The sequence below is a fragment of the Zingiber officinale genome, chromosome 5A, assembly GCF_018446385.1.
Source record: "Zingiber officinale cultivar Zhangliang chromosome 5A, Zo_v1.1, whole genome shotgun sequence".
NCBI lineage: Eukaryota > Viridiplantae > Streptophyta > Magnoliopsida > Zingiberales > Zingiberaceae > Zingiber > Zingiber officinale.
Window position 1 is genome coordinate 105100767 of NC_055994.1, and position 23480 is coordinate 105124246.

The window sequence follows — 23480 nt, forward strand, 5'->3', positions numbered from 1 at the left end:
TTTCATGTTGTGTGCGAGATTTCTCCTTTTTAATGGCCCACCAAGAAGGCTACAGAACAGCTCATCGACCTCTTTTCTCTGGTGAAGACTTTGGCTATTGGAAGGGTCGAATGGAGTACTATTTGAAGACAGATATAGAGATGTGGATCATCATTCAAACGGGCTTCTCCCCCACAGTCGACAACATTGGAGCACTTGTGTCATGCGAAAACTGGTGCACACACCTGATGAAAAAAATAGAGGCTGATGCAAAGGCAACTCGAACCCTACAATGCAGACTAACCAAAGATGAGCTGAATCGAGTTGGACCATTCAGTAGTGCAAAGGATCTTTGGTAAAAGTTTATCAAACTTCATGAAGGAACCTCTTATGCTAAGGTATGTAAGAAAGATTTGTTGTTAAATAATGTACATAACATCAAATGGCAAAATGAAGAATCAGCAAGTCAACTACATGCCCGGATCCAAGATCTACTCAACGACCTCCACGCGATCGGACAAAATTGGAGAATCGCGATGTCATCAGGTACATGTTGAATGCTTTTTTGAGAAATACCTTGTGGACATCGATGATAGATGCTTACAAAGTATCCAAGGATCTTTCAATTATTAGATTAGATGAATTATTTTCCAATTTTGAGTTACATGAACAAATTAATGCACGCTCGGTCGAGAAAAGTATTGCGTTGGTTGCAGGTATAAGCAAGAAGAAGGAAACAAAGAAGCAACGGAAATAGAAGGCGCTTCAAGCAACGTGGGACAAATCTTCATCAGAAGACTCCGACGAGGACCTCAAGCAGACAAGTCTCCTTGCACTTTCGGCCCGAGAAACACTTGATGATGTTGGAACCGAAAAGTAGCTAGAGGGGGGTGAATAGCTCGTCGCGTGCTTCGTGGTTGGCGTTGCTTGTTTCTTCAAAGATGTGCAGCGGAAATGTACAAGAAACAAAATACAACGCTAACAAATGGATTTTACTTGGTATCCACCTCACAAGAGGTAACTAATCCAAGGATCCATACACTCACGCACCCTCCACTATGAAACACACTCCTCTACGGTAACTACCGAAGGCGGAGAAGCCTTTATAAACTCTCAATACAAGAAGAAAGGAAAGGATATGAAATACAAGCAAAAGCTTACAATAAACTCTAACCCTAACTTCTCTTCTTGCTTTTGATCCACCTCTTGACTTAGAAGAACCTCCAAGAATCTTCAAGAACTGGCGATCTGAACTTGAGAGAGAGCTGTGGAGTCGCTGGTGAAGATCGGAGATGAATCATGTAGCACTACTGAAGGAAACGCTCACCTGCAGCTAAATACGACGCCAACGGTCGGATCCTGATCGATTGGATTGCTCCCAATCGATCGGGGAAGCTTTGGATCGATCAACCGATCGATCCAGAGTGCCTCTGTGCTCTCTGGAATAGCCTGGATCGATCGGCTGATCGATCCAGGGCTTATCATGCACAAACAACAGTTCCCAATCGATCCACTGATCGATTGGGACTTCTGGATCGATCCACGGATCGATCCAAAGGGGTTCTGTTTGTGGGGACTCACTTGATCGATCAACTGATCGATTGGGCATGATCCAATCGATCGGCTGATCGATCCAGATCTGCTGGATCAATCAGCTGATCAATCCAGATCTTGGTTTTTGCCCAAAAGCAAGTCCAAAGCCCCCTAAGCCAACATCCAGTCAACCATGACTTGTTGGTATATAAAACCTAGCATCCGGTCACCCTTGACCAGCTAGGACTCTCTCACCAAGTGTCTGGTCAATCCCTTTGACCCACTTGGACTTTTCTCCTCTTGCCAAGTATCCGGTCAATCCCTTTGACCTACTTGGACTTTCACCAGATGTCTGGTCAACCTTGACCCATCTAGATTTCCTGGTGCTTGGCTTCACTCACCAGGACTTCCCTTCTGCCTAGCTTCACTCACTAGGATTTCTCTTCTGCCTGGCTTCACTCACCAGGACTTTCACCTAGCTTCACTCACTAGGATTTCTCTTCTGCCTGGCTTCACTCACCAGGACTTTCACCTAGCTTCACTCACTAGGATTTCCTTCTGCCTGGCTTCACTCACCAGGACTTTCACCTAGCTTCACTCACTAGGATTTTCAGTCAAGTATCCAGTCAACCTTGACCTACTTGACTCTCCTTCACAATCTCCCCACATGAACAATTGCACTTGCAATGTTCATGTGTTGTCTACAAGTATTGTCAAACATCGAAACCAAATCATCAAGACTCGAGCTTGACTCAATTCAAGCCCAGTCAAACAGGTCAACCTTGACCTAGGGAATATTGCACCAACAGATGAGTCTGAAACTGAAAGTGAATCCAAAGTCAAGTCTGAGAGAAGCCACGGATCTGTTTCCAAAGGGTCAAACAGTCTTCTTAAGTAGATAGATTGTACAATTCAATTAATTATTTAATGTGTAAATTAGCCAAGTCAAATATCCAAGTCAAGTCACTCCAAAAGGAGGTAACAGCCCTTAAGGAAGTGATTGGCAACCCAAGCTCTTTGACTGAACCTATTCAAACTGGAACTTCAACTAAAGTTCAACAACTGGAGAAAGAAAATTCTAGTATGAAAGATCAAGTCAAAGAACTAAAGGGAACATTAGAACGGTTCACCTTGGGTTCCAAGAATCTTGATATGAATCTTGGAAAACAAAGGACCATATACAATCAATCTGGACTTGGATACAAGACTAAATACAAATTCAAATCATACTTATATCTTGTCAATAGAACAAATAGAAGAACAGTCCAAGCATGGGTCCCCAAGCCTAACTTGATTAATCAAGTTAGACTTGATCAATATTAGATCCCCAAGGATCAAATTCATTACCTTGATAGACCCTATCGAGGCTATGATCCAGGGGAGCCAATAGAAAAAACATAGTTATTAAATAAATTTGGTTTATGCCTATTTTACTATTTTTTTCATTATACATACTTAGATTAGGATAGATAAGGACTTACGCTTGATTGACACTTGACTAGTTAGACTTAGAAATTTCAGGAAGGGAATTAAATATTTAATTTCTTTAAAAGTCTTTATCTAGAAGTGGTTTATGATCCAATGCCCAAGAAGGTCTAGTGTCTCGCCACAGCCTGGAAGCTAATTATAGAAATAGATATTTAATTAACTGACTATTAAATCTCAGTCAAACTTAAATGTGAATCAAGTCCTTAAATGTTAATCTAAAGATAAATTAACCATCTCACAAAACTATTAAGGTTTCCTGATTGAAAATCTAGAAAAGGGGGAGATAGACCTAATTTATATTAGTTAACTAAACCTAAATTAATTAAATTAAAGCTAACTCAATTAAAAATCATAATTAATTTTAAAATCTAATTAATTTCAAAATCATAATTAATTTCAAAATCTAATTAATTATAAAATTATAATTAATTTTCAAAATCTTAATTGTTTTTAAATGTTAATTTTTAAATTATAACTAATCTTCAAAATTTTAATATTGTCAAATGTTTAAATCTAATTAAGCTTATATTTTAAAATTTAAAATTTAATATTTTTGAAATCTAAATTTAACTTAAATTATTTTTTTGAAATATTTTTTAATATCATCATAGATAAAATTAACTTCAAGATTAACTTAACTTCATCTCACACAAACTCATAAACTGGACATACTTGATAACCTAGAATATGTGAGATGGAAAATCATGAAAATAAATAATAACTTTTATATTTTTTATTTACATGGTTAGACTCTAAGACCCTCAAATATTTTTGGCATTAATTAAGGGAGATTAAAAGGAAAGTTAAGACATTAATTTTTATTTTGTTAAAATATTATTTTTTAAAGTTAAATTTTTCAAAAGTTCAAAATACTTCTGAAAGAGGAAGTTCAATTTTTTAAAATATTTTTGAAAATAAAAATATATTTGAAAAGATAAAAACTAAGTATTTGATAAAGTATTTTTAAATATTTTTCAAAGAAATCATTTACCAAGATAAGTATTTTTATCAAAATATTTTTAAAGCTAAGTTTTTATTAAAATATTTTTAAAGCTAAGTGTTTATCAAAATATTTTTAAAAATTAAGCTTTTATCAAAATCTTTTTGAAGCTGAGTACTTTTAATTAAGCTTTTTTCAAACTTTTATAAAGCTAAGTATATTAATGCTAAGTTTTTATCAAAGTCCTTTTAAAGCCAATTTTTTCAAAATTTCAGAAAGCAAAGTACTTGACAAAGTTTTTTTTTAAAGAGTTTAGCTAAGTATTTGTCAAAATAATTATTTTCAGAGCTAAAATTTAGCTAAGTTTTTTTTCAAAAAAAAAAAGAAGCTAAGACAATTTCGAACCTTAAAATTAGCTAAGTTTTTTCTAAGTGCTACCCTTCAGGAGGAGCTTAACAGAGTAAATTTATTTTGTACTATCTTTACATGTTAAACAACCTTCTCTCTACTTATTTTATTTTTGATGTCAAAGGGGGAGAGAAAAGTCAAAGTTAAGAGTTAAACATAGTTTTTGTGAAAGAGAGAGCATAAGGGAGTTTTTTTGGAATTATTGTATTTATGCTCATGCTAAAAATTCTTTAATATTGTTATGTTTTACTTAACTTTGAACCAGGTTGTCATAATCAAAAAGGGGGAGATTGTTGGTGTAGAAAGCACCAGGTGTTCGAACCTAAATTTTGATTATGTCAAAGGATTCAAAGTCGGTCTAGAGAACTGGTCTGGCAACAGGTAACTGTTAGGACTCTTGGCGGCCGGCTAGAGGGGAGGTGAATATCCCTTGCACAAATTAAGCAAACACAACCTTTCTCGAACTTATAACTTAATTAAAAGAACACTTACATAAGACTAATAAAGAAACTAAAAGGAAAGAGGCACCGAGAATTTACTTGGTTACAACCGGAGAGGTTGTTAATCCAAGGCAGATGAAAAAACGCACTAAAAATATCCTCTAGACGGAGAAACCTCTTTCAGCATTCAAAGCTCACAAAACAAAACCAAACTCAGACAAACTCAAGCAGTTGTTACTCTATAATTCTTGATCTTTTAGCTTCTGGGATCAGGGCTGCTTATATAGCCCTGCTCGGGGCGTCTGGAAGGGTTTCAGGCGTCTGGAATAAGATAGAATTCTATCCCCGACACAACAGTACACACCATGTCAACTTTGGATTAAAACTGGGTTCCGAGTGCCCGGAATGGTTTCAGGCGCTCGGAGTCCGAGCGCCCCGACCTGGTCTAAGCGCCTCGGATCGGTCCGGGTGCCCCGAGCACCAGAAATCAGCTTTTGCTGATTTTTGGTCCCGGTCTCCTGTTCCGGTTCCGCTCGCATAGATCTGGGTCTTCCGCTCTGACTCTGCTCACTTAGGTGATTTCGGCCATCCGAAATAGGGCTCACCCGAACCCAATTTTCGGCTTTCTCCTCGAGCAAGCTTCCGCTCCGGCTTATCATCCCATGGAATCACCAGGTGCTTCCTTCTTGTCCGCCAGTGTACTCTTCCACAGCTTTTTGTCCCTCAGACAACTGCATCTTTTGCTCCTCGAGTAATCTTCCGCTTCGGCTTCTCGTCCCTCAGAAACATAGCATGCTCCTTTTTCGTCCGCTGGTGTACTCTTCTTCAGCACCTCGTCCCTCAGATACACCGAGCCCGTCAACTCTCTCCCGTGTCGTTCTTCTAGCTAACTACATCTTTCGCTTGACTTCCTGTGCTCCTAAGTCCTGCACACTTAGATACAGGGTTAACCACAACAGAACCTAACCTAACTTATTTGATCACATCAAAACTACTTTGGGGTACCAACAATCTCTCCCTTTTTGATGTGAGCAACCCAAGTTAAGTTAGGGTAAACCAACATAAAGTAAAAGTAATAAATTTGTAATTAAAGTGCAAAATTTTGAAAAAGTTTAAACTACCTTCCCCTACACTTAATCTTCCCTTCTCCACATTTAATCATATAAAAAATGGGGTACCCAACAAAATCTAAGGGTGACTTTTTCAAAAATAAGAAAGTTTTTAATTAAAAAAAATTGATTTTCCAACATTTAAAAAACTTATCAAGTTTTTGAAAACTTTAAAAATAATTTTGATATCACTTTAAAAAAAATACAGTTATTTTAGAAACTTTAAGTTTTACAAAAAAAAAATCTAAGTAAAAAAAAATTGAGTAACTATTTAAAGCATTAATTACAATTAAATACTTTATCAGTTAGTCAGTTAAATATTTATTTCATTAATTGGCTTCCAGGTTATGCCGAGGTACTAGGTCTTCTTAGTTATTGGAGCAATAATCACTTTCTAGACAAAGCCTCTTAAGGAAATTAAACATTTAATCTACTCTCTGAAAGCCCCAAGTCCAATTAAATTTTAATTTAGATAAGATTTTGGAACCCAATATAGGTTCCAACCTACTGGATTAATTAAAAATCTTTTGGGTATATATTTCTTTGAAATTGTCTTAATTTGTCTCTTGTGGTATTTAACATATCAGTTCAAATTATTATATCTTTTATTATTTTGATTAAACGAGCATGCACGATTTTCAAGTATGCTATTTCTATTTGTAAATTATCATTTTCCAATTTTATTTTGTCAAACTCTTTTAATGGACAAGATTTGGCTAGAATTAATTTTAACTCTTGATTTTTTTTTCTAGCTTACAACAATTTTTTGACAATAATTTAACAAACTTGAATAATTTATCGAGAGGCAGAGATCGTACCTGACTTACCTTGTCGATCCCATCATCTGTAGTTCCCTCTGAACTGTTGTTTTCTTCCAATGTAGCTCCCCCTTCATCGATGCTCATTTCGGACGAGTTTGCTTCGTGTTCATTTTCTTGATGGCTTGCCATTAACATAAGTCCGGAGAAAGCCTCAATCTCTGATTCGGACGATGTTTCATCCCACATAGCATTTAGTATTTTGTACTTGTTAGATTAGACAGACTTCTTGTTCTTGCCCTTGTACTTGTTCTTCAACTGAGGACAGTTGTCTTTAACGCGCCCTTCTTCATTGCAGTGGTAATTTTTTAAATCATCTTACCATCATTGTCGTTTTGTCATCGTCGAGAGAGGATTCTGAATCTTGTTCGTCCATTTTTGCCTTAAAGCCAATGTTGTGCTTTGGCTCCTTCTTTGAATATACACATCTTGTTTCATAGATTTCAAAAGTTGAAAATAACTCTTCTAAGGTAACAGATTCTAAATCCTTAGATATATAGTAGGCATCTACTAATGATGCCCATTTCGCATTTCTAGGGAATACATTAAGAGCGTACCTTGGCGAATCTCTATTGCTTACCTTTTCTCCGAGATTTGAAAGTCTGGTGATGAGCTCCTTGATCCTTGAGTGAAGATGTGCTATAGTTTCGTCTTCTTCTAATCGGAGGTTGCTGATCTAGTTGCAAAGTAAGTTTCATCTCGCAAGTTTCGCCTCCGAGGTTCCTTCGTGAAGTTCTAAGAATTTTTCCCAGAGCTCCTTGGCGAACTCGTAAACTTTGATCCGGTTGACTTCTTGTGGTGGTAGGATGCTCAGCAGATGAAACTCTGCTTTGTCGTTTGCCACAAAGTCGGCTTGTTCCTTCTTCATCCATTGATACTTTTCTTTGACCTCGGGTGTTTCAAAACCAAATTCCATTATTAACAATAAATCAAAGTTTGTTTTGAAAAATACCTCCATTCTCTTTTTCCAGCTCGCGAACTCCCCCTCGAACTTTGGTGGGTAGATGTTTGGTCCGGTCATCTCATGTGCTTCGTTCGGCGATTAGTCCTCCTAAAGCGTCCTGGCTCTAATACCACTTGTTAGAATCCTTAGTAGCTAGCTAGAGGGTGGTGAATAGTCTTTGCACAAATTAAGCAAACACAACCTGTTGGTGCGGGAAGCATCCGACGATCGAACTCGTGTTTTGATAATGGCAAATGATTCAAAGTTAAGATGTTTTGTAATCTAACAAGTCTGCTTGAGGATTTCAGGAAAGTCCTAGCTACGGTTAGGCAAAGGGAAAACCCATGGGGGTGGTAACCCTAGGTCATAGGGGGTGGTAACCCTATGCGGAAAGTGTCGGCAGGTCGATGGCTTCAGACAAAAGTCCTAGGGGGTGGTAACCCTAGGTGGAAAGTCCTGGTGTCGCGAACCAAGTGAAAGACTGGACTAGCTGGGAAGCGGATGTCCAGCAGAAAGTCCGGAAGCGTCGAGTGCTGAGCAGAAGTCCAGTCGATCTGGAGGATCGCACTGGCAACAGGTAAATCTCCTGAGTGGAGTAGGTGAGAACGCGTTCCCCGTAGAGGGAACAGTAGGCGTCGGGTCGACCTAGGGTTTCCGGACGGAAATCCGAAGTCAAACTCGGACAGTCCGTAGACTGTCATTATCATATCTATTATATTTTATGTGCTAACTTTGTGCTGCAGGGTATATTTGGGACTAATGTATCTTGCAGGGACCAAAGTGCAAAGATTAACCTCGGATGAACAGTGTCTGAGGCGCCTCTATGGAGCTTGGAGGCGTCTCGGGTGCAAAAGCTGACCTGGCTGTGAAGCTTCAATGGAGGCGCCTTGATGGGAGTATAAGGCGCCTTGGAAGGCGCCTTGAATAGGGTTTTAGGCGCCTTAAGCAGATGAAGTTCGACCAGATCAAGTTTAATCCACGCGGAGGACTCGGCAGCATGGAGGCGCCTTGAACAGCCTTCAAGGCGCCTTGAACACCCTTTATAAGGGGGTTTCGACCAGCACTTCAAATCAACAACTTCCAAGCTTCCATTCTGTTGTGTTCTACTCAAGTATTGCTTTCGAAGTGCTGTTGCAACATTCTGACGACCCGGAGCTCAGATTTCTTTTCTACTACTGTTGTCGGTATAATCTTAATTGCAGTTACATTTGTAATTAGTTTGTAATATTCATACGAGCTATAGTTGTTGCCGCGGAAAGCAATCAAGGATCGCGGGCCTTCGAGTAGGAGTCGACTTAGGCTCTGAATGAAGTAAACGACCGTGTTCTTGTGTTTGTTTCCTTTATTCCGCTGCTTTAATTACTCGACGAACATTTTACGATTCCGATAATCGAACGATTTAGCCGCGAGCGCTATTCACCCCCCCCCCCCTCTAGCGCGTCTCGATCCAACAATTGGTATCAGAGCGGGGTTGTTTTGAATTGGTGCAACCACCATTCAAAATAGTTTTTTCATGGTATTTTGTTTATTTTTCTTTCGGAGTCAATTAGAAATTAGCTAAATAGCTAAAATTCTAATTCTTTTCAAATCGGTGTTGCTCAAGGTTGGTCAATACCACTTGAGCTCGTTATTTTTTCTTCTTCCCGCACTACTAATCCAAGACTCAGTCTTGGAATAGATTTTCTTGTTTGTGTTTTTTCAGATCTAAATGGCCCAACAAGAAGGATATAGCACTGTTCGTCCCCCACTATTTTCCAGAGAAGACTTCGGATATTGGAAGGGGCGAATGGAGATATATCTGAAGATCCAGTTCGACACCTGAATGATAGTCAAGACAGGACTGCAACTACCAACTGATGCAGACGGCAAGCCTACATCCTGTGAGAACTGGGAGTCAGCCTTTATCAAAAAGGTGGAAGCCGACGCCAAAGCCACCTGCACCATCCAGTGCAGTCTTACCAAGGAAGAGCTCAATAGAGTCGGTCCGTTCTCTTCCGCAAAGGAGCTGTGGGAAAAGCTGATCAAACTTCACGAAGGCACCTCGGAAACCAAGGTAAGTAAGCGTGATTTATTACTTAATAAACTATACAATTTAAAAATGCAGGAAGGCGAGACGGCAAGTTCATTACACGCTTGAATTCAAGATATTCTGAACTCCCTTCATGGAATCGGACAGAAGGTAGAAAATAGGGACATTATAAGGTATGCTCTTAACTCGTTTCCTAGGAGTACATTGTGGGCATCGATGGTAGATGCCTACAAAGTTTCCAAGGATTTGTCTTCCTTAAAATTAGATGAATTATTTAGTGAATTTGAACTTCATGAACAAACTAATGCACAGCCATCCGAGAAAGGTATAGCTTTGATTGCAGGTACTAGTCGAACACGCGAACCGAGATCCCGACGAAAAATTGAACCGGAATCAGAAGACGAACCTGACTCAGAAGATTCAGAAGACGAACTGACCAGCAAACTAGTGAACCTCGTCAAGAAGCTCTACAAGAAGAAGAAGGGCTTCAACAAGAAAGACCTGAAGAAGGCAGTACAATCCAAGGAGGCCCAACCTAGCTCGAAGGTAAAGTTTGAAGTTACTTGCTACGGGTGCAACCAGAAGGGGCACATCAAAGCCAACTGTCCCAACCAAAAGGAAGCCCAAAAGCAAAGAAGAAAGAAGGCCCTGAAGGCAGCCTGGGACGAATCTTCTTTGGAGGACGACGACGACGAACTCGATCAAACGAGTTTACTCGCACTGATGGCCCGGGACCAGATCGTCGAGAGCGAGAGCGAGTCAGAGGCCGACTCCGAGCAAAGCCACGGATCCGCATCCGTTTCCGAAGGGCCAGACTCCACTGTAAGTATTCCGAGGCTTAATAATTTAGTCAATTATTTATTACGCAAGTTAGCTAAGTCAAACCTTAGGATTAAATCACTTCTAAAGGAAGTAGTTGTCCTTAAAGAAGTGACTAATACTAAATCCTTACCTGATCAAGTTCAGACTGGAAATTCAACTCAAGTTCAAAAACTTGAGGAAGAAAATTCTAGTTTGAAAAATCAGGTAAAAGATTTAAAAAATACCTTAGAACGGTTTTCTCTGGGCTCCAAGAATCTGGACCTAATTCTTGGGACACAAAGAGCCGTCTACAACAGAACTAGACTAGGATATAAAAGTAAATATAGATCTTATTTATCCTTAATAAACAAACAAAGTAGTAATTCAGTTCAAGCATGGATCCCCAAGTTCAAATTGATCAATCAAGTTGGACTTGGCCAATACTGGGTTCCGAAGGATCAAATACACTACCTCGATAGACCATATCGAGGCTATGATCCAGGGGGAGCTAAAAGAAAAATGATTTTAAAAATTTAAAATTCAAAATTCAAAATCAAATTAAAAATTTCAAAATTCAAAATCAAATTAAAAAATCGAAATTAAATTATAAATTCAAAATTCAAAATCAAACTAAAAATTCGAAATTAAATTATAAATACAAAATTTAAAATTCAAAATTCAAAATCAAATTAAAAATTTCTAAATTCAAAATCAAACTAAAAATTTGAAATTAAATTATAAATTCAAAATTCAAAATTCAAAATCAAATTAAAAATTTCAAAATTTAAAATCAAACTAAAAATTTGAAATTAAATTATAAATTCAAAATTCAAAATTCAAAATCAAACTAAAAATTCGAAATTAAATTATAAATTCAAAATTCAAAAAATAAATGGAGGATCCAAACTAGCTGGCACCTCCAACTGAACTACCCGACAATGTAACTGAACCTAATCTACCCGAAATGGGTAAACAAGAGTAGACTACCCGGTAGGGTAATTAAGGTTAGATTAAAATAGGCTAAGTTGAATTTGAACCACAGTACTGGTGAAGTTTTTGGATGATAGTACGTTAGGGAAGCTTGGGCATCGCATGTCTAGGAAGATATGGCTTCGACCTGGTGCATTTGGCCAAGTGGAACTGACCGAAGCTACCCTTAAATGGATCCTAACTAGTTAGACCAAGGATTAGTATTAAGTTCAATGCGTAGGACTATTTGGGAAACCTCGAAGGCATGGTTACTTTAATGAGCTCCTTGTGACTCACCATAGCCCAGAAGTTTATCCAAAGAATGTTTACTTGTTGAACTCAAAGCTAAACCTGAATCTAACACAAAGTTCAACTAGACCCTTAATTCCAACAATAATTCATCTCACAACAATTATAGGATTCCCTGATTAACAATTTAGATCGGGTGAGATGACTAAGAAATAAACTATGAAAATTGACTTAAACTTAAATCAAGTTAATCAACAATTAAATTATCTTTAATTAAAAAAATTAAAATATTTTAAAACTCAATTTCAAAATTATTTTAAAACTCAATTTCAAAATCATTTTAAAACTCAATTTCAAAATTATTTTAAAACTTCAATTTCAAAATTATTTTAAAAATCAATTTCAAAATCATTTTAAAACTTCAATTTCAAAATTATTTTAAAACTCAATTTCAAAATCATTTTAAAACTTCAATTTCAAAATTATTTTAAAAATCAATTTCAAAATTATTTTAAAAATCAATTTCAAAATCATTTTAAAACTCAATTTCAAAAATATTTTAAAACTCAATTTCAAAAATATTTTAAAACTCAAAATATTTTAAAACTCAATTTCAAAAATATTTTAAAACTCAATTTCAAAACTCAATTTCAAAAATATTTTAAAAACTCAATTTCAAAATTATTTTAAAAATCAATTTCAAAATTATTTTAAAAATCAATTTCAAAATCATTTTAAAACTCAATTTCAAAAATATTTTAAAACTCAATTTCAAAATTATTTTAAAACTCAATTTTAAAATTATTTTAAAAATTCAATTTCAAAAGTTAATCAACTATAAAATCTTTTTAAACTTAATTCTTTTAAAAACTTAATTCCAAACACTTCTCAAAACGTTAATTTAAAACAACAATAGGGTTAATTCCTACTTAGATTGGATAAGATAGAAAATCTAAGGAGTCTACTTCAATTTAGCTATCTTTAAATCCATTAAACTGATTCAACTACTTCATGTGTAGGAATTGGATCAATGGATGTTGGATAGTGGATACTCCAGACACATGATTGGAGATAAGTTGAAGTTTACTAAACTCAAGTACAAGAATTTAGGATCAGTTGCATTCGGCAACGATGGTAAACTTAAAGTAATCGGAAAAGGTAATATTGAACTTAGTTCCGATTTCATTATTCGAAATTTTTTATTGATTGAGAATTTTAATTTTAATTTACTAAGTATAAGTCAATTGTGTGACAGTAGATATCTAGTCAATTTTGATAAATCTGGGTGTCTAGTTAAAAACATCGAAAACCCTGAGATTAGACTTAAGGGACTTAGAAAGAATAACATCTACACAATTGACCTATCAATCTCCTCAATAAAGTGTCTCTTGACACAACAAGAGGAAACCCAACTGTGGCACAGAAGACTAGGTCACACTCACACTAGACTCATTTCAAAAATGAGTCAAAATGGTCTAGTTAGAGGGTTGCCCAAATTAAAATTTATTGAAAACTCAATCTGTGATGCATGTCAAAAAGAAAAACAAACCAAGTCAACCCACAAATCAACCAACCTAGAAAGAACTAACTCCATACTTGAGCTCCTTCACCTTGACCTATTTGATTCACATGGAGCCAAATCACTAAGCAAGAACCAATATTGCTTAGTAATAATTGATGACTACTCTAGGTATACATGGGTAAAATTCCTAAAAATAAAAGATGAAACCTATGAAATATTTAGTAATTTTTGCAAATTAACGGAAAATGAGAAAGATACTAAAATCAAAAGAATAAGAAGTGATCACGGGGGGGAATTTGAAAATCATAGGTTTACTCAATTTTGTAAAATAAATGGATACCAACATGAATTTTCATGTCCTAGAACCCCCCAACAAAATGGTCTAGTGGAACGTAAAAATAGAACACTACAAGAAGCCGCTAGGACTATGCTAAACGAATATAATTTAAATCATCACTTTTGGGCTGAAGCAATAAATACTACAAATTATATTCAAAACAGAATTTTAATTAACAAACTTCACAATAAAACACCTTATGAACTTTACTACCATAAAATTCCCAATTTAAACTATCTAAAAGTATTTGGATGTAAAGTTCACATTTTAAATACTAAAGATTACTTAGGAAAATTTACACCCAAGTCTAATCAAGGGATATTTTTAGGATACTCCTCTACCAGTAGGGCCTTTAGAGTACATAATCAAAATTCCTTGAAAGTTGAGGAAACAACTAATGTAATATTTGATGAAGAAAATAACCTATCCAATATAAATGAAAATATTGACATCACCCCAAGAGCTATAGAAGATGATGAAATCCAACCTAACCTTAATGAGTCAGAAGAACCAATTTCTGATCCACAATTGAGACTAACTAGAGTAAATATCTCTCACCCACCTGATCAAATTTTGGGTGACCCAAACCTAGGAGTCAGAACTAGATCATCCTATCGAAACCTTAGTCAGATTGCCCTTATTTCTAAAATTGAACCTAAAACTATAGGAGAAGCCCTACCTGACCCAGACTGGATCATAGCAATGCAGGAAGAATTAGCACAATTTGAGAGAAACCAAGTCTGGGACCTTGTACCTAAACCCATAGATAAATCAATAATAGACACCAAATGAGTTTTTAGGAACAAGTTGGATGATCATGGTGATATAATAAGAAACAAAGCTAGGCTAGTAGCCAAAGGGTTTAGTCAAGTCGAAGGCTTAGACTATGATGAAACCTATGCTCCAGTAGCTAGACTCGAGTCCATTAGGATGTTATTAGCCTATGCAGCAAATAAAGGGTTTAAGTTATACCAAATGGACGTTAAGTCAGCATTCTTAAATGGATTTATCAAGGAAGAGGTCTACGTAAGCCAACCTCCAGGATTTGAAGACTTAGATTACCCGAACCATGTATTTAAACTAAAAAAGGCATTATATGGACTAAAACAAGCCCCTAGAGCATGGTATGAAAGATTATCTAATTACTTAATATCCAAAGACTTTAACCAAGGACAAATAGATCCGACCTTGTTCGTAAAAACTATAGAAAAAGACATCTTTATAGCCCAAATTTATGTTGACGATATAATTTTTGGCTCAACTAACTCAAAATTTTTAAAGGAATTTGTTAAATTAATGGAAAGTGAATTTGAAATGAGTATGGTTGGGGAACTCAACTTTTTCCTATGCTTACAAATAAAACAAACCAAAGATGGAATCTACATTTATCAAACTAAATATACTAAGGAGTCAATTAAAAAATTCTGCATGGAAAATTCAAAAATTATAAATACTCCAATGGCAACCAACATTAACATTGACTCTGACCCTGAAGGAAAACAAGTAGATCCAAAATACTATAGGAGTGTCATAGGTAGTTTACTTTACCTAACTGCAAGCCGACCCGACATATTGTTTGCAGTAGGCATGTGCGCAAGATACCAATCCTGTGTAAAAGAGTCACACCTAACATATGTTAAAAGAATACTTAGGTATATTAAAGGAACTCTAAATGTAGGACTTTGGTACCCAAGAACTTTCACCTTTGACCTTTATGGCTATTCTGATTCAGCCTATGTCGGGTGCAAATTAGATAGAAAAAGTACAAGTGGTAGTTGCCAGATTCTAGGTCAGTGCCTAGTAAGTTGGTCAAGCAGAAAGCAACATTGTGTTGCTCTATCTACTACAGAAGCTGAATACATAGCCCTAGGAGAATGTGCATCTCAACTGTTGTGGATGATGCATACGTTAAAAGATTATCAGCTCAATTAATCTGACCAAAAATCTTATTCACCATTCTAGGACTAAACACATAGAGGTAAAACACCACTTTGTAAGGGATCACGTAGCTAAAGGTGAAATTGCACTCAACCATGTTGAGTCCAAATCAAACCTAGCTGACATCTTTACAAAATCCTTACCTGAACTTGAGTTCAGTGCACTTAGAAGACAAATAGGAATGTGTTGGGTAGAGTAGGTGTCTCATTTTGTTATCTTGTTTATTCTTCAAAATCTAGGAAAAATAACTTTCAAAATTCCACCTTATTAGATTTTTCAAAAGTTGGACTTAGCCTAAGCTTTCCCCCTAGAAATCATGTTCCCCTAGAATTAAGCCAGAGCATCTCACAAACACCTAGGTATACCTTGATTGTGTTTCAAAGACTTAGAATGGTGTGAGATGCATAGGGTACAGCCTGGACTCAAGAATGCTGATATCTGTGCATCAATATGAGTCTGGGCATTAAACATACAATATACATCAATCAAGTCAAGTCCTCCAGCTCTAGTCAAATTTAACTGGACCAAATTGACTTAACTTGACTAACCATGTGAAAGCTGTTGCCCTATAGGCAATTAAGCTAGTAGCTAAAGGTTAGACAGTTGGTAAAGGATACTCAGTTTTCTAGTTAAGCATGTTTTGATCTTTAAGACTCTGATACCTCTTAAAGTCAATCTATTATACTTGACTCATGCTTGGACTTAAGGATCAACTGACTTTGGACTTAAGGACTTAAAGATTCCACTTCAAACTTTAAAATTTTCTCCTAAGTAAAAATCAGATTTTTACTAGCTTTTAAAATCTATCAAAAAGATCCACTTCCTAACAGTTTTATAATTTTAATTAAGTTTCCAAAGAGCTAACCTCATCTTTTCACTTAACTAAAAATAAGAAATGACTGTTAAGTGGTCGCAAAATCTAGTTAATCAAATAACTATTCTCGCTTATTTTTTGATATATGGCAAAGGGGGAGAGTAGCAAAAATGTAAAATTCAAATTTAAAATAATATAAAAGGGGGAGAAACAGTTAAGGGGGAGCATATAGTTAGCGCTAAACTTTAAATTCGTAGGGTTTACTTTAGCAAATTTGTTGTGTTAAAAGTGTTCATTTATTCTTAGCAAATTTGCCTGTGTTAAAATTGTTCATCTATTCGTTTGTTTACTTAACTTTGAATTTGAGTTGTCATAATCAAAAAGGGGGAGATTATTGGTGTGGAAAGCATTCGACGATCGAACTCGTGTTTTGATAATGACAAAGGATTCAAAGTTAAGGTGTTTTGTAATATAACAAGTCTGCTTGAGGATTTCAGGAAAGTCCTAGCTGCAGTTAGGCAAAGGGAAAACCCTAGGGGGTGGTAACCCTAGGTCATAGGGGGTGGTAACCCTATGCGGAAAGTGTCGGCAGGTCGATGGCTTCAGGCAAAAGTCCTAGGGGGTGGTAACCCTAGGTGGAAAGTCCTGGTGTCGCGAACCAGGTGAAAGACTAGACTAGCCGGGAAGCGGATGTCTAGCAGAAAGTCCGGAAGCGTCGAGTGCTGAGCAGAAGTCCAATCGATCTGGAGGATCGCACTGGCAACAGGTAAATCTCCTGAGTGGAGTAGGTATGGGCGCGTTCCCCGTAGAGGGAACAGTAGGCGTCGGGTCGACCTAGGGTTTTCAGACGAAAATCCGAAGTCAGACTCGGACAGTCCGTAGACTGTCATTATCATATCTATTATATTTTATGTGCTAACTTTGTGCTGCAGGGTATATTTGGGACTAATGTATCTTGCAGGGACCAAAGTGCAAAGATTAACCTCGGATGAACAATGTCCGAGGCACCTTCATGGAGCTTGGAGGCGCCTCGGGTGCAAAAGCTGACCTGGTTGCGAAGCTTCAATGGAGGCGCCTTGATGGGAGTATAAGGCGCCTTGGAAGGCGCCTTGAGTAGAGTTTTAGGTGCCTTAAGCAGATGAAGTTTGACCAGATCAAGTTTAATCCACGCGGAGGACTCGGCAGCATGGAGGCTCCTTGAACAGCCTTCAAGGCGCCTTGAACACCCTTTATAAGGGGGTTTCAACCAACACTTCAAATCAACAACTTCCAAGCTTCCATTCTGCTGTGTTCTACTCAAGTATTGCTTCCGAAGTGCTGTTGCAACATTCCGACGACCCGGAGCTCAGATTTCTTTTTTACTACTGTTGTCAGTATAATCTTAATTGCAGTTACATTTGTAATTAGTTTGTAATATTCATACGAGCTTATAGTTGTTGCCCACGGAAAGCGATCAAAGATCGCGGGCCTTCGAGTAGGAGTCGACCTAGGCTCCGAACGAAGTAAACGACCGTGTTCTTGTGTTTGTTTCCTTTATTCCGCTACTTTAATTACTCGACGAACATTTTACGATTCCGATAATCGAACGATTTAGCCGCGAGCGCTATTCACCCCCCCCCCCCTCTAGCACGTCTCGATCCAACACAACCTTTCTCGAACTTATAACTTAATTAAAAGAACACTTGCATAAGACTAATAAAGAAACTAAAAGGAAATAGGCACCGAGAATTTACTTGGTTACAACCGGAGAGGTTGTTAATCCAAAGCATATGAAAAAACACTCTAAAAATCTCCTCTAGGTGGAGAAGCCTCTTACAGCATTCAAAGCTCACAAAGCAAAGCTAAACTCAGACAAACTCAAGCACAAGTGTTGTTACTATGTGATTCGTATTCTTTTTAGCTTATAGGAGCAAGGCTGCATATATAGGCCTGCTCGGGGCGCCTGGAAGGGTTCCAGGCACTTGGAATGAGATAAAATTTTATTCCTGATGCAACGGTACATGCCACATCAACTTTGGATTAAAATTGGGTTTTGGGTGCCTCGAATGGGTCCGGGGCCAATGAATCTCTTATTCATTTTGGTCGGCCACACATGGAATGCCAAGGGTCTTTGGCTCTTGGCATTCCATGCCTCTTGCTCTCCCTTGATGATGTGGCAAGGATGTATTGGTTAGTCATGCCATGTAGAATGTGTCAACCTTCATCAAGTGGCATTTGGTCAAGTCAAACTTGATGTTTCAACTTCCCATTTGGTCAAGTCAAAATTGACCACTTCTCTTCCTTGTTGAGTTAAATCCAACCTTTGATTCAAGTCAATTTCAATTTAATGAATCTTATTTTATTAATATAAATTGACTCAATGAATCAACTTTAAATTAGACTCATTCAACAATTGAATCTAATTGAGTCTAACTCAATAAGTCTAATTTGAATTAATCCTAATCCAATCTTTGGTGCATCACATGAACCTAATCCATTTGGTTCATCATATGAACTTAATCTCCATCCACTTGTTCTTTGTGTGTGACCCAATAGGTTCTTGCAACGTTGGCAATGTTTCTAATCCTATTTAGAAACATAAGCAATGAGCGGTATCTAGCAATACATCATTGCTACCCAAGTTACAAGAATGTTGAGATCCAACATAACTTTTGTGACTACTAATTGTGACTCTCACAATATGTGACAATGCCCTTCTATCCTTAACATCTAGATTGATTAAATTGAGACATAGACCGTGTTATCCTCTAATCAATCTATATCTTGAACTCCAAGTAGACTCACTCCAATCAAATGAGCTCAATATCTCATATTGACTCATTTGGGCATGGTCACGCACTTAGTGATCTCACTCTATCAAGAATAATGATGTCACTCCCGTCATATAAGAGGGATAGATCTCATCTACATCACTCACATCCCTCCGCATAATTTGTTACATACCCAGTAATCGTCTTTATAGTCCACCTAGTTACGGGTGACATTTGACGAAGCCAAAGTATGTAACTCCTTATGTAGGAAACCATGGTGACTTCAGGTTCAAGGACTCATAGTCATACTAATAGTCACATGAGAAAGTATATGACACTCATATAACGATCCATGATACTTTCTCATGGCGGGTCATTCAGTATACATTCTCCAATACATACTCATGTGTCAACTTGATATCTCTATATCCATGACTTGTGAGATCAAGTCATCGAGTTGACCTACATGCTAGTCTCATCGCATTAACATTGTCCCTGAATGTTAATACTTGATTAGGAATGATTAAGAGTAGTGTTCTCTATATCATCTCACTATCGATTCAACCAATCGATTGATATAGATAAGAACTTTCTATTCAAGGACGCTATTATACTTAGTTATGTGGCACCAATACAAGTAAGTATAATAACCATAAAGAAATGCTTTTATAAATATATAGGAATATGATACATCGAGTACATACAACAATCATCATATGATTGGCTCTAGGGCTCTAACTAACACCTCCAAGGCACCTCCGTGCCATGAAACCTTATCCGTAGACCTTATCTCTTCGAGGGTGCCTCCACCCTATCCAAGGCACCTTCCACGTGGATCCGAAGCACCTCCAGATTGGTCATCCAAAGTTAATTTTTGTCATTTAACCCTACAAAAGTGCATTAGTCCAAAACTAAAGTATAACTTATAAGACAGAGTTAGCATAATATAGAAATGCCATTATTAATTAGATCTCATCTTACCAAGACCAGGATCTAGTCATGATCTCAGTTTATATTTCTAAAATGAACCTAAACTGGACCAACGTCTACAGTCTCAACTAGGGCTCATCCTCACTGGATCACTCTCATCCAGTGACCATTTGTCATCCTTGACTTGCCCTTTGATCCACCTGCTCTTTCCGCCAGTTGTCAGATCCGTAGATCCAACTGGACTTGTCACGTCCCGAGAGCAAGGTTGTCCGACGAAAATCGGACAGCACCTCCCCTGAAGTGGTGACAAATGAAACCAATATACATAGCCGACAGATATACATATGCAAAACACAGCCAACACGGCTGGAATAAACCATAACCATGCAGATAGCATGCATCCCACATGGCTGCAAAATCAAACACAGTGGAAAACAGATAACAAACATAAAATAACAAAACTACTCACCGCGGGTCGTCCCGGCTTGACTCTTCGACAAAAACAAAACCAAATACAAGTTAACACAAAGTCCACAATGGGTTATTACAATACCAAGTTCACAAGTTCAAATCACAACAAAACGATAAACCAAAACCAGAAATTCATCCTCGGTAGTGACGTGGGACTGGTAGTCATGATCCTCCTCCAAGTGTACTGGCATCATCTATAGGCTACCTGGCAAAATAACCAGTTTACGGGGTGGTGAGTATTAAAACTCAGCGGGTAATAGATAGATAGTGCACGAGTAAATAAAGAGTCAGGAATACAACAGGGTATAGTCTCTGAAAGATAAATAGTAGATACTACTGTGTAAACAAAGTGTGTATATCCACACCTGATACCATATCCTAGACTAGTAGTATAAGGTCAGAAGTAACACAAACTGCTACAATACTGTTCATAACTGCCAAGATCACATGTAAGGTATATTGTCAATGTAAATAGTGTCCAAGCATATATAATAGGTATGTGGTAACAGAACTGCATAAGTAAGCATATAACAGCATAATCAAGTATAACAGAAAATAACGTATGCACGGATGGTCACTCCTGCCCACCCCTCTAGTACCATGACCCCAGTATGGTCGAGAGGTCGGGACAATGACAGACTGTACACCACTCCAGCTACCACTACTCACGAGTGGTAGAGGGGGTTGTTGCATAGTAGCTAAATAGCTATGTCTGCAACGGGGGTCCCTGCTGTCCGTGACTCCAGCTATCACTATCCATGAGTGTGCGACTGGGGGCACGACAGAACAAGCGGCACGCTGAGTGGCCGAGCATGCGTCCCAGGCCAACGATCCTCTCAACCACAAGGGAGACATGATCGCCGACATGCATGCTATGACATGATGCGTATAATACAACAGTCATCATATATATATAACAGAAATCAGGTATGCTACATGAAGTTGCATGCTTAATACTGAACGTAAATAAACAGTAGTCAAAATAGGTAAGCATGGTGTCTAGTATCTGCTAATTATCAGGAAATACAACGTGAGACTATATAGATACAAATTCGAGCATCATGAAGATTGAGTGGATAAAGTATCAAGCACAAGAAAATAATACGAGTGGAGTCAAGGTAATTACTACATTTATCCGAAACCAACTCATGCACTAAGATCAATAACTAAAGAAATAAGTCAAGAAGTACCTTCCTCTAAATGTAGGCTAAATCCAATGTCACTTCGTCACGACACCCACCTCGATCAAAGTCCTGCATCAACGTAATCAATTTTAGCTAATCCAATATACAAAACAGATAATTAATCCGGCTCATTCATTACCCAAATAAACCCACACTGATCTACCCAAACACGAATCCATACCCCTAATTTACACTACACCGTTAGGGTTACTAAATCATGAGTTTATTCCCTACATACAACATAACATTAATATAGATTCAATCCACACTAAGTGTTCATAACTCAACACTTTACTTCTACTATAACCTCACCTCGGATTGACCCCCCAGCCCAGAGCTACTATTTCCGGAACAAGCACAGTGCTCCCTGCTGCCAACAGATCCACAATCAGAGCCTCTCCAAAACTACAAACAGATGCAATTCACTCTAATCAGCACATGAGTCATACTGGAACCCAGCATCTAGAACTACTGATCTACAATCTAATGCTGTAGATACCTTACCTACTGCCTCACCGCCGGAAATCACTTGTTGAGGATGCCCGCCGGATGATAGTTTGTTGCTGGAGATCTTGGTCGAGTCTCACTGTGAGACCTTGCCAACACACAAACCTCAATCAGCTAATCCTCCCAACCTGGCATCAAATCACAGGCTTTCCAAGGCTAAAGAACCCTAACCGAGACAATCCATAACTCAACCTACCTTGATGCCGGAACCTCCACAATCGACGAAGAGAACCCTGACCAGATCAGCCCAGCTGTAGCTCGGGAAGATGAGACCCCGTTTGTAGCGCACCCTCTCCACCAAGATCAGGCCCTTGGGACCGACAATTCAACCACAGCAACTCCGGAGCTCGGATTTTCTCCTCTTGGCCGAAGGTTCCTTGCACGAAGCAGCAATCCGAGGAGAAGAACCTTTGGTGACGCTATAGACGAGGGGTAGAGGGCTGGGCGGCTTCGGCGCACGGCGAACTAAGCGTCGTCGTGAGCTCGAGTGCGGATATGTCGTCGCAACGATGGGTCGGTGAAAATCGGGCAAAAGGCAAACAGGAGAGGTGGCGGTGATAACTTAGGGCTACTATTCCTCTTTATAAGGGTTTATAAGGTAGGGTTTTGATTAAAATTAATCTATTATTAACTCCTCAATCAATCCCTCAAATGGTGATTTCCGTACCACTTAATTCTTGACGATTTATCCCCTTAAACTCTACCATACAACCTCTAAATAGCTCCAGAAAAATGTGCAAAAATTCCCATAAATTTCAGTAGGTTATTCTCCTATAACCCATTATTATTTATTTTGTCGTATCTCACATTCTCCCCCTCTAATAAAAAATTTGGTCCCCAAATTTACGTCATAACTGCGTTAAACAACAAATAAAACGTGTAATCAACACCACTAATTAAATAACTTTACATACCTTCATTAAACAAATGTGGATACTGCGCACGGATCTCATCCTCCAGCTCCCAAGTTGCTTCGTCATCTGAATGATGTTCCCATCCAACCTTGACGAGCTGGATTGTCTTATTTCGCAGCCGGTGTTCTTTGCGATCCAATATCCGTACTGAAACCTTCTCATATGTTACATCTGGTTGAAGGGTGATCGATACATCTGTCAAAATATGCGTAGGGTGTGGCACGTACTTCCTCAACATAGATACGTGATATACATCATGCACCCCGGCAAGTGATGGTGGCAGTGCCAATCGATATGCTACCTCACCAATCCTCTCAAGTATCTGAAAGAGTCCGATGTAACGAGGAGCTAGCTTCCCTTTCAATCCAAACCTCCTAACTCCCTTGGTAGGAGACACTCGCAGGAAC

The 23480-nt window shown here is 38.0% G+C and overlaps 1 long non-coding RNA gene across 2 annotated transcripts; it reads right to left on the reverse strand.

Annotated features, from left to right (window-relative positions):
- Positions 1-20445: 20445 nt before the first annotated feature.
- On the reverse strand, positions 20446-22722 carry LOC121981318. 2 transcript variants are annotated; one of them, XR_006111796.1, is made up of 5 exons: positions 22356-22722; positions 22157-22247; positions 21965-22057; positions 21659-21721; positions 20446-20673 (listed from the first exon to the last, which is right to left on the reverse strand). It is a non-coding gene; the product is annotated as an uncharacterized LOC121981318 (long non-coding RNA). The 2 variants fall into 2 exon arrangements; XR_006111797.1 differs by having other exon boundaries at positions 22157-22287.
- Positions 22723-23480: the final 758 nt, after the last annotated feature.